We start from the raw sequence: 12,147 nt of genomic DNA, 5'->3' as shown, positions 1-12,147 counted from the left end.
TTCAGCAGGCTCCCAGATACCTCTGTAATGACACTAAAAGCACAACATCCAAATTATAGGGGTCCCAGAGGAAGAAGAGAAAAAGAAAGGATCTAAGAAAATATTTGAAGAGATTATAGTTTAAAATTTCCCTAACATGGGAAAGGAAATAGTCATCCAAGTCCAGGAAGCACAGAGAGTCCCATACAGGATAAACCCTAGGAAAAATACATCAAGACACATATTAATCAAATTAACAAAAATTAAATTCAAAGAAAAAAATATTAAAAGCAGCAAGGGAAAAACAAAAAATAATATATAAAGGAATCCCCATAAGATTATCAACTGATTTTTCAGCAGAAACTCTGCAGGCCAGAAGGGAGTGGCAGGATATCCTTAAAGTGATGAAAGAGAAAAACCTACAAACAAGATTACTCTACCCAGCAAGGATCTCATTCAGATTCGATAGAGAAATCAAAAGCTGTTCAGAGAAGCAAAAGCTAAGAGAATTCAGCACCATCAAACCAGCTTTACAACAAATGCTGATGAAACTTCTCTAGGCAGGAAACACAAGAGAAGAAAAAGACCCACAAAAACAAACCCTAAACAATTAAGAAAATGGTAATAGGAGCATACATATTGGTAATAACCTTGAATGTAAATGGATTAAATGTCCCAACCAAAAGACACAGACTGGCTGAATGGATACAAAAGCAAGACCTATATGCCGTCTACAAGAAACCCACTTCAGACCTAGAGACACATACAGACTGAAAGGGAAACGATGGAAGAAGATATTCCATGCAAATGGAAATCAAAAGAAAGCTGGAGTAACAACACTCGTATCTGATAAAATAAACTTTAAAACAAAGACTGTTACAAGAGATAAGGAGGGACACTACATAATGATCAAAGGTTCAATCCAAGAAGAAGACATAACAATTATAAATATTTATGTACCCGAAACAGGAGCACCTCAATACATAAGGCAAATGCTAACAACCATGAAAGGAGAAATTGACAGTAACACAATAACAGTAGGGGACTTTAACACCCCACTTACACCAATGGACAGATCATCCAGACAGAAAATAAATAAGCTTTAAATGACACAATAGACTCGATAGATTTAATTAATATTTATAGAACATTCCACCCAAAAACAGCAGATTACACTTTCTTCTCAAGTGCACATGGAACATTCACCAGGATAGATCACATCTTGCATCACAAATCAAGCCTCGGAAAATTTAAGAAAATTGAAATTGTATCAAGCATCTTTACTGACAACAATGCTATGAGATTGGAAATCAATTACAGGAAAAAAACTGTAAAAAACCCAAATACATGGAGGCTAAACTGTGCACTGATAAATAACCAAGAGATCACTGAAGAAATTAAAGAAGAAATAAAAATGTACATAGAAACAAATGACAATGAAAACATGATGATCCAAAACCTATGGGATGCAGCAAAAGCAGTTCTAAGAGGGAAGTTTATAGCAATTCAATCTCACTGCAAGAAACAAGAAAAATCTCAAATAAACATTCTAACCTTACACTTAACACAACTAGAGAAAGAAGAACAAAGAAAACCCAAAGTCAATAGAAGGAAAGAAATCATAAAGATCAGAGCAGAAATAAATAAAATAGAAATTAAGAAAACAATAGCAAAGACCAATAACACTAAAAGTTGGTTCTATCAGAGGATAAACAAAATTGATAAACACTTACCCAGACTCATTAAGAAAAAAAAGGGAGATGATGCAAATCAATAAAATTAGAAATGAAAAAGGAGAAATCACAACTGACACTGCAGAAATACAAAGGATTATAAGAGACTACAACAAACAACTGTCTGCCAATAAAACAGACGACTATGAAGAAATGGACAAATTCTTGGAAAGGCAATCAATGAATTTGGTAAAGTTGCAGGATACAAAATTAATGCACAGAAATCTCTGGCATTCTATATATACCACCAACAAAAATTTGCAAAGAGAAATTAAGGAAGCAATCCCATTTACCCTCACAACAAAAAGAATAAAATACCTAGGAGTAAACCTGCCTAAGGGGGCAAAAGACTTGTACTCAGAAAACTATAAAACACTGAGGAAATAAATTAAAGATGACATTAACAGATGGAGAAATATACCATGTTCTTGGATTGGAGGAATCAATATTGTGAAAATGACTATACTACCCAAAGCAATCTAGAGATTCAATGCAATCCCTATCAAACTACCAATGGCATTTTTCACAGAATTAGAACAAAAAATTTTACAATTCATATGGAAACACAAAAGACCCCAAATATCCAAAGTGCTATTGAGAAAGAAAAAAACGGAGTTGTAGGAATCAGGCTCCCTGTCTTCAAACTATACGACAAAGCTACAGTAATCAAGACAGTATGGTACTGGCACAGAAACAGAAATATAGATCAGTGGTACAGGATAGAAAGCCCAGAGATAAACCCATGCACATATGGTCACATAATTTATGACAAAGGAGGCAAGAACATACAATGGAGAAAATACAGCCTCTTCAATAAGTGTTGCTGGAAAAACTGGACAGGTACAAGAATGAAATTAGAACACTACCTAACACCATACACAAAAATAAACTCCAAATGGATTAAAGACCTAAATGTAAGACCAGACACTATAAAATTCTCTGAGGAAAACACTCTTTGACATAAACCACAGCAAGATATTTTTTGACCCACCATCTAGAGTAACAGAAATAAAAACAAAAATAAACATATGGGGCTTAATTAAACTTAAAAGCTTTTGCACAGCAAAGGAAACCATAAACAAGACCAAAAGACAACCCTCAGAATGGGAGGAAATATTTGCAAATAAAACTACAGACAAAGGATTAATCTCCAAAATATACAAACAGCTTATGGAGCTCAATATCAAACAAACAAACAATCCAATTAACAAATGGGTGAAAGATCTAAATAGACATTTCACTAAGGAAGACATACAGATGGCCAAGAGGCACATGAAAAGATGTTCAACATCACTAATTATTAGAAAAATGCAAATCAAAACTACAATGAGGTATCACCTCATGCCAGTCAGAATGGCCATCAGAAAAAAATCTACAAGCAATAAATGCTGGAAAGGATGTGGTGAAAAGGGAACCCTCCTGCATTGTTGGTAGGAATGTAAATTGATACAGCCACTATGGAGAACAGTATGGAGGTTCCTTAAAAAACTAAAAATAGAACTACCATATGACCCAGCAATCCTACTACTGGGCATACACCCTGAGAAAACCATAATTCAAAAAGAGACATGCACCACAATGTTCATTGCAGCACTATTTACAATAGCCAGGACATGGAACCAACCTAAATGTCCATAGACAGATGAATGGATAAAGAAGATGTGGCACATATATGCAATGTAATATTAGCCATAAAAAGAAACAAAATTGTTATTTATAGTGAGGTGGATTGACCTAGTTTCTGTCATACAGAGTGAGGTAAGTCAGAAAGAGAAAAACAAATACCATATGCTAACGCATATATATGGAACCTAAAAAAAAAAAAATGGTACTGATGAACTTAGTTGCAGGGCAGGAATAAAGATGTAGACATAGAGAATGGACTTGAGGACACAGGGTGGGAGAGGGAAGCTGGGGCGAAGTGAGAGTAGCATAGACATATATACACTACCGAAAGTAAAATAGTTAGTTAGTGGGAAGCTGCAGCATAGCACAGGGAGATCAGCTTGGTGTTTTGCAATGAGTGTGGGAAAGGGAGGACGGGAGGGAGGCTCAAGAGGTAGGGGATATGGGGACATATGTATGCATATGGCTGATTCACTTTGGTGTACAACAGAAACTAAAGAGTATTGTGAAACAATTATACTCTAATAAAGATCTATTTTTAAAACATTATAATGAGATAACAAATCTCTTGCTGACCAACAGATACCTGTGTCCATGATTGCTCCTGTGATCACCATGCAGCCAATAGCCACAGAGAAATTTGGACTCTTCAACTCCAAGTTTTGTTCTGTGGAGAGCAAGCTGAGATCATTTGAGAGCACATGAATGAGGAGGCACATGTGGGTAGCCAACAAAAGCAGGTGACAGTGAAGTCAAAGCATACTCAGCTTCACCTGCTCTTAAGGGCACCTATATAATATGTCACCAGGATTCACAGGTGCTCCCAGAGCAGTGTCCTCATGTTGACAACTCTCATGTGTCTTTAAGGAACGGAGGTGGTTTGTAGGCATAAATATACAGGATGATCAGGTTAGAGATGGAGCTTCAGATAAAGTAAACAACATTCAGCAAAATGTCTGCTGCAAGCTGAAAATGTTTCATTTAGAGCCAAGGTTTTGATATATCTAAACATCAGTTATTTAATATATATATTGGACTCATATCTTATTTATGCTTTAGAATCTGTGGTATTTAAGATAGCCAGCCTAGAGTGATTTAGGAGCATACTCTGCAATGAGATCAGAGTATTTTATTCCACTCTGAAAATTTCACATATTCTTTTATATCAGAATCATATTATTTTCTTTCACTACATTCCAAATGGCTTCCAATTTTCTTTTTTTGACTTGTCGGGACTTGATATTGAATGGATAGTGGAGATCTTAATTATAAAATGGCATATTTGGGGCTTCCCTGGTGGCGCTGGTTGAGAGTCCGCCTCCTGATGCAGGGGACACGGGTTTGTGCTCCAGTCCACGAAGATCCCACATGCCGCGGAGCGGCTAGGCCCATGAGCCATGGCCGCTGAGCCTGTGCATCCGGACCCTGTGCTCCACAACGGGAGAGGCCACAACAGTGAGAGGCCCACACACCGCAAAAAAAAAAAAAAAAAAAAAGGCATATTTATGCTTTACCATAAAACAACAAACTAATAAATAGTAGTGAAATATATCATTTTGCACACTTATTAACTCCAAGTAAAGAGCACATTCCTTTTTGACACTTTTGTTTCTCCTCCAGAGCATCTGTTCCTGTTCATATCAAGATAGAGAACAAGAAATGCCAGTTAGAATTTAGGTAAGAGGCTTTGAGCTCAGGGTTTGAGGCAGCTCAATCCTTAATACCTTTAACTTTGGGCAAATAAATTGAACTCTATAAACCCCAGTTTACTCAATTATAAGAAGTGAGAAAATATCTCCCTTGCAGGGTTTTGATATAGATTTGAGATAATGTACATAAAGTGCTTATTATACAGTAATCATCCAGTAAATAACCACTCTGTTAATTGCTATTATCATATTTTGGAGTACTGGTAATACATAGAAATATCACTAAGATATTCTTCAATATCACTAAGATATACTCTGAGGATGAGAATTTGAAACTGTTTTGTAAAACATATCATCTAAATACTAGTTTGTAAATAGAGACGATGGGATTTTCTGGGCTCTTATTTTTTTCATGAAAAGAGTACTTTCAGCTTAAAGCTTCAGTCAAAAAAAAAGATATAAATACTTAAAAGAAGAAAATAACCTGCAGAGAGAGGACAGAGACTTTATAGAAAGCAGTGATTTTCTCTTGGGGAACTTTAGTTCTTTGCAATAGTCTGTGGTCCCTACTTCCTCTTGGTAGCAGAATCTCTTTGCCACATGAATGTTGAGTTTGGACATGTGACTTACTTTCACCTGTGGGAAGCAAGTGAACTTTCCCAGAAACTTTTAGAGTTCTAGTGCATTTCCATTACTCTTTTGCTTCTACCCTGTGTTGTGAGAATAAATATGTCTCATCTGAGTTTGCTACTTCAAATTTAGGTTGAAAACTACCTAAAGACATGTGGAACAAAGTTGCAACCTACCCACAGCATGGTATGGAAGTAGAATTTATCACAGTCACAACAAATGAGCAATCTATATTCAATATGGACAAGAAATCCTTTGTTTTTCTAAATCACTAAGATTTGGGGGTTGTTATTGCAGCAAAACTGACAAAGGTACCTACAGAGCAATTCAATGTATTGACCTCACTCACACACTTATACACTAATGTGGTCTCTGCTTCCCTTCTAAGTACCTTTCAATCATCCACACCCAGCCAGAAATAGGTTTTAAAACGTGCATCAGATTATGTTTTCCCTCTATGTAAAATTCTCCAGTGACCTAACAGTGTACTTCAAATAAAATAATAATAATATGTTTTTAAAAAACGTGTACTTTGCCTGGAAGGCACTGCAAAGCCATGTACTTTCTTCGTCTCCATGTTCACTGCCTGCTTTTCTACCTTATTGCTGTTGTAGTCCAGCTACATTAGCTTCTTTTCAGTTCCTCCACTATAACAAACTCTTTCTTTTCTTTGAACATATGGTCTCTTTTGCCTGGAAGATATTTCTCTTCATCTCAGTGCTTGGCTCCCTTTCTGCATTAATGTCACAGTTTGAATGTCACCTCTTCAGAGAAGCCATTTCAAGCTACCATACCTCAGTAGATGATCTATTTCCTCTTCATCTCCTATCATTTCATTATTGTTTCTTTCAACACTTCACAATTTTAATACCATTATCACAAGTAATAATAGCCAAGAGATATTGAATACTTACTATGTTCCAAGCACTATTTTAAGTGACTAGCTTAGAATAACCCATGAAGTAGGTACTATTTTTAAAAAGAGGAAACTGAGGCACAGTGGGTATGTATTAATTTGTTTATTTCTCTAGATTATAAGACACATGATGGCAGGAGTCCTGAAAATTTTTTTTCACTGCTTATACTCAGCATGTATTATGAAACTTGCTACAGAAAAACAACTCAAAAGTAGTTTTGCATTTTCGAAATTAAGTACTGAATTTCTCAGTTGTTATTCTCATAGACATCTCCTTACACTCCAGTGCCTAAGATCCTTGGTAATTCTATTCTTAATTTTAAATCAATACACTAAAGCACTGTTATAAAGATAAGTCTTTATAAAGAGCTTTACATTAGATATTTCTCTGATGACAGATCTTTTATACTGTCCAATACAGCAGCCGTTGGCCATATGTTAGACTGCCATTAGCCTGGCTATGGAGAGCTTAAAATGTGGCTGGTGGAACCGAGGAATTAAATTAGTAATCTTCTTTGGTTTTAATTAACAAATTTTTTTTTGAATTTTATTTATTTTTTATACAGCAGGGTCTTATTATCTATTTTATACATGCTAGTGTACACATGTCAATCACAATCTCCCAATTCATCCCACCACAACCAACACCCCCCCACACCACTTTCCCCTGTTTGGTGTCCACATGTTTGTTCTCTACATCTGTATCTCTATATCTGCCCTGCAAACCAGTTCATCTGTACCATTTTTCTAGGTTCCACATATATACGTTAATATACGATATTTGTTTTTCTCTTTATGACTTACTTCACTCTGTATGACAGTTGCTAGATCCATCCATGTCACTACGAATGACCCAATTTCATTCCTTTTTATGGCTGAGTAATATTCCATTGTATATATGTACCACATTTTCTTTAGCCATTCGTCTGCCGATGGGCATTTATGTTGCTTCCATGACCTGGCTATTGTAAATAGTGCTGAAATGAATATTGGGGTGCATGTGCCTTTTTGAAATATGGTTTTCTCTGTGTATATGCCCAGTAGTAGGATTGCTGGGTCATATGGTAATTCTATTTATAGTTTTTAAGGAATCTCCATACAGTACTCCATAGTGGCTATATCAATTAATATTCCCACCAACAGTGCAAGAGGGTTCCCTTTCCTCCACACCCTCTCCAGCATTTGTTGTTTGAAGGTTTTCTGATAATGCCCATTCTAACTAGTGTGAGGTGATACCTCATTGTAGTTTTGATTTACATTTCTCTAATAATTAGTAATGTTGAGCAGCTTTTCGTGTGCTTCTTGGCCATCTGTATGTCTTCTTTGGAGAAATATATATTTAGGTCTTCCACCCATTTTTTGATTGGATTGTTTGGTTTTTTAATATTGAGTTGCAAGAGATATTTATATATTATGGAGATTAACGCTTTGTCCATTGATTCACTGGCAAATACTTTCTCCCTTTCTGAGGGTTGTCTTTTCATCTTGTTTGTAGCTTCCTTTGCTTTTCAAAAGCTTTTAAGTTTCATTAGGTCCCATTTGTTTATTTTTGGTTTTATTTCCATTACTCTTAGAGGTGGGTCAAAAAACATCTTGCTGTGATGTATGTCAAAGAGTGTTCTTCCTATGTTTTCCTTTAAGAGATTTACAGTGTCTGGTCTTACATTTAGGTCTCGAATCCATTTTGAGTTTATTTTTGTGTATGGTGTTAGGGAGTGTTCTAATTTCATTCTTTTACATGTAGCTGTCCAGTTTTCCCAGCACCACTTATTGAAGAGACTGTCTTTTCTCCATTGTATATCCTTACCTCCTTTGTCATATGTTAATTGACCATAAGTGCGTGGGTTTATCTCTGGGCTTTCTATCCTATTCTATTGATCTCTATTTCTATTTTTGTGCCAGTACCATATTGTCTTGATTACTGTAGCTTTCTAGTATAGTCTGAAGTCAGGAAGTCTGATTCCTCCAGCTCTGTTATTTTCCCTCAAGACTGCTTTGGCTATTTGGGGTCTTTTGTGTCTCCATATGAATTTTAAGATTTTTTGTTCTAGTTCTGTAAAAAATGCCATTGGTAGGTTGATAGGGATTGCATTGAATCTGTAGATTGCTTTGAGTAGTATATTCATTTTCACAATATTGATTCTTCCAGTAAAAGAATATTGTATATCTCTCCATCTGCTTGTGTCATCTTTGAGTTCTTTCATCAGTGTCTTATAGTTTTATGAGTACAGTTCTTTTACTTCCCTAGGTAAAAGGTTGGTTTTATTCCTAGGTATTTTATTCTTTTTGTTGCAGTGGTGAATGGAATTGTTTCCTTAATTTCTCCTTCTGATCTTTCATTGTTAGTGTATAGGAATGCAAGTGATTTCTGTGCATTAATTTTGTATCCTGCAAATTTACCAACTTCATTGGTTAGTTCTAATAGTTTTCTGATGGCATATTTAGGATTCTCTTTGTATAGTGTCATGTAATCTGCAAACAGTGACAGTTTTACTTCTTTTCCAATTTGTATTCCTTTTATTTCTTTTTCTTCTCTGATTGCTGTGGCTCGGATTTCCAAAACAATGTTGAGTGATAGTGGTGAGAGTGGACATCCATGTCTTGTTCCTGATCTGAGAGGAAATGCTTTCAGTTTTTCACCATTGAGAATGATGTTTGCTGTGTGTCATATATGACTTTTATTATGTTGAGGTAGGTTCCCTCTATGCCCACTTTCTGTAGAGTTTTTATCATAAATGTGTGTTGAATTCTGTCAAAAGCTTTTTCTGCATCTATTGAGATGATCAAATGGTTTTTATTCTTCAATTTGTTAATATGGTATATCACATTGATTGATTTGCATACATTGAAGAATCCTTGCATTCCTGGGATAAATCCTACTTGTAATGGTGTATGATCCTTTTAAGGTGCTGTTGTATTCTGTTGGCTGGTATTTTGTTGAGGATTTTTGCATGTGTATTCATCAGTGATGTTGGTCTGCAACTTTCTTTTTTTGTAGTATCTTTGTCTGGTTTTGGTATCATGGTGATGGTAGTCTCATAGAATGAGTTTGGGAGCATTCCTTCCTCTGCAAGTTTTTGGAAGAATTTGAGAAGAATAAGTGTTAACTCTTCACTAAATGTTTGATAGAATTCGCCTGTGAAGCCTTCTGGTCCTGGGCTTTTGTTTGTTGGAAGATTTTTTTTTTTTTTTTTTTAATAATACACAATGTATTTATTTATTTATTTATTTATGGCTGTGTTGGGTCTTCATTTCTGTGCATGGGCTTTCTCTAGTTGTGGCAAGTGGGGGTCACTCTTCATCGTGGTGCGCAGGCCTCTCACTATCGCGGCCTCTGTTGTTGCGGAGCGCAGGCTCCAGACGCGCAGGCTCAGTAATTGTGGCTCACGGGCCCAGTTGCTCCATGGCATGTGGGATTTTCCCAGACCAGGGCTCGAACCTGTGTCGTCTGCATTGGCAGGCAGATTCTCAACCACTGCGCCACCAGGGAAGCCCTGTTGGAAGATTTTTAATCAGAGTTTCAATTTCTTTGCTTGTGATTGGTCTGTTCATATTTTCTTTTTCTTCCCGGTTCAGTCTTGGAAGGTTATACCTTCCTATGAATTTGTCCATTTCTTCCAGGTTGTCCATTTTATTGACATATTGTTGCTTGTAGTAGTCTCTTACGATGTTTTGTATTTCTGTGGTGTCCATTGTAACTTCTTTTTCATTCCTAATTTTATTGATTTGAGTCCTCTCCCTCTTTTTCTTGATGAGTCTGGCTAAAGGTTTATAAATTTTGGTCATCTTCTCAAAGAACCAGATTTTAGTTTTATTGATCTTTGCTCTTGTTTTCTTTGTTTCTATTTGATTTATTTCTTCTCTGATCTTTATGATTTCATTACTTCTAATAACTTCGGGTTTTATTTGTTCTTCTTTCTCTAGTTCCTTTAGGTGTAAAGTTAGATTGTTTATTTGAGATTTTTCTTGTTTCTTGAGGTAGGTTTTGGATCATCATGTTTTTGTTGGAATTTGTCTCTCATAGGTTTTTGATTCCCTCTTTGATTTCTTCAATGATGTCTTAGTTATTTAGTAACATACTGTTTAGCCTCCATGTGTTTGTGTTTCCTACGTTTATTTTCACTGTAATTAATTTCTAATCTCACAGAACTATGGTTGGAAAAGATGCTTGATATGATTTCAATTTTCTTAAATTTACCAAGGCCTGCTTTGTGACCCAAGATGTGATCTATCCTGGAGAATGTTCCACGTACACTTGAGAAGAAAGTGTAATCTGCTGTTTTTGGATGTAATGTCCTATAAATATCAATTAAATCTATCTGGTCTATTGTGTCATTTAAAGCTTGTGTTTCCTTATTAATTTTCTGTCTCGATGATCTGTCCTTTGGTGTAAGTGAGGTGTTTAAGTCCCCCACATTATTGTGTTACTGTTGATTTCCTCTTTTATAGCTGTTAGCAGTTGCCTTATGTATTGAGGTGCTCCTATGTTGGGTGCATATATTTTTATAATTGTTATATCTTCTTCTTGGATTGATCCCTTGATCATTATGTAGTGCCCTTCCTTGTCTTTTGTAACATTTTTTATTTTAAAGTCTATTTTATCTGATATGAGTATTTCTACTCCCACTTTCTTTTGATTTCCATTTGCATGGGATATCTTTTTTCCATCCCCTCACTTTCAGTCTGTATGTGTCCCTAGGTCTGATGTGGGTCTCTTGTAGATGGCATATTTATGGGTCTTGTTTTTTGTATCCATTCAACGAGCCTTTGTCTTTTGGTTGGAGCATTTAATCCTTTCACGTATAAGGTAATTATTAATATGTATGTTCCTATGACAATTTTCTTAATAGTTATGTGTTTGTTTTTGTAGGTCTTTTTCTTCTCTTGTGTTTCCCAGTTAGAGAAGTTCCTTTAGCATTTATTGTAGAGCTGGTTTGGTGGTTCTGAATTCTCTTAGCTTTTGCTTGTTTGTAAAGCTTTTGATTTCTCCATTGAATCTGAATGAGATCCTTGCCATGTAGAGTAATCTTGGTTGTAGGTTCTTCCCTTTCATCACTTTAAGTATATCATGTGACTCTCTTCTGGCTTGGAGAGTTTCTGCTGAGAATCAGCTGTTGACCTTATGGGAGTTCCCTTGTATGTTATGTCACTTTTCCCTTGTTGCTTTCAATAATTTTTCTTGTATGTTATGTTGTTTTCCCCTTGTTGTTTTCAATAATTTTTCTTTGTCTTTTATTTTTGTCAATTAGATTACTATGTGCCTCCATGTGTTTCTCCTTGGGTTTTTTCTGACTGGGACTCTGTGCTTCCTGGACTTGAGTGACTATTTCCTTTCCCATTTTAGGAAAGTTTTCGAGTATAATCTCTTCAAATATTTTTTCAGGTCCTTTCACTCTCTCTTCTCCTTCTGGTACCCCTATAATGTGGATGTTGTTGTGTTTAATGTCCCAAAGGTCTCTTAGGCTGTCTTCATTTCTTTTCATTTTTTTTCTTTATTCTGTTCTGTGGCAGTGTATTCCACCATTCTGTCTTCTAGGTTACTTATCTGCTCTTCTGCCTCTGTTATTCTGCTATTGGTTCCTTCTAGCATATTCTTTTTTTTTTTTTTTTTTTT

The sequence above is a fragment of the Lipotes vexillifer genome, unplaced genomic scaffold, assembly GCF_000442215.2.
Source record: "Lipotes vexillifer unplaced genomic scaffold, Lipotes_vexillifer_v1.1 scaffold527, whole genome shotgun sequence".
NCBI classification, from domain to species: domain Eukaryota; kingdom Metazoa; phylum Chordata; class Mammalia; order Artiodactyla; family Lipotidae; genus Lipotes; species Lipotes vexillifer.
Note: the sequence above shows the minus strand (reverse complement) of the source record.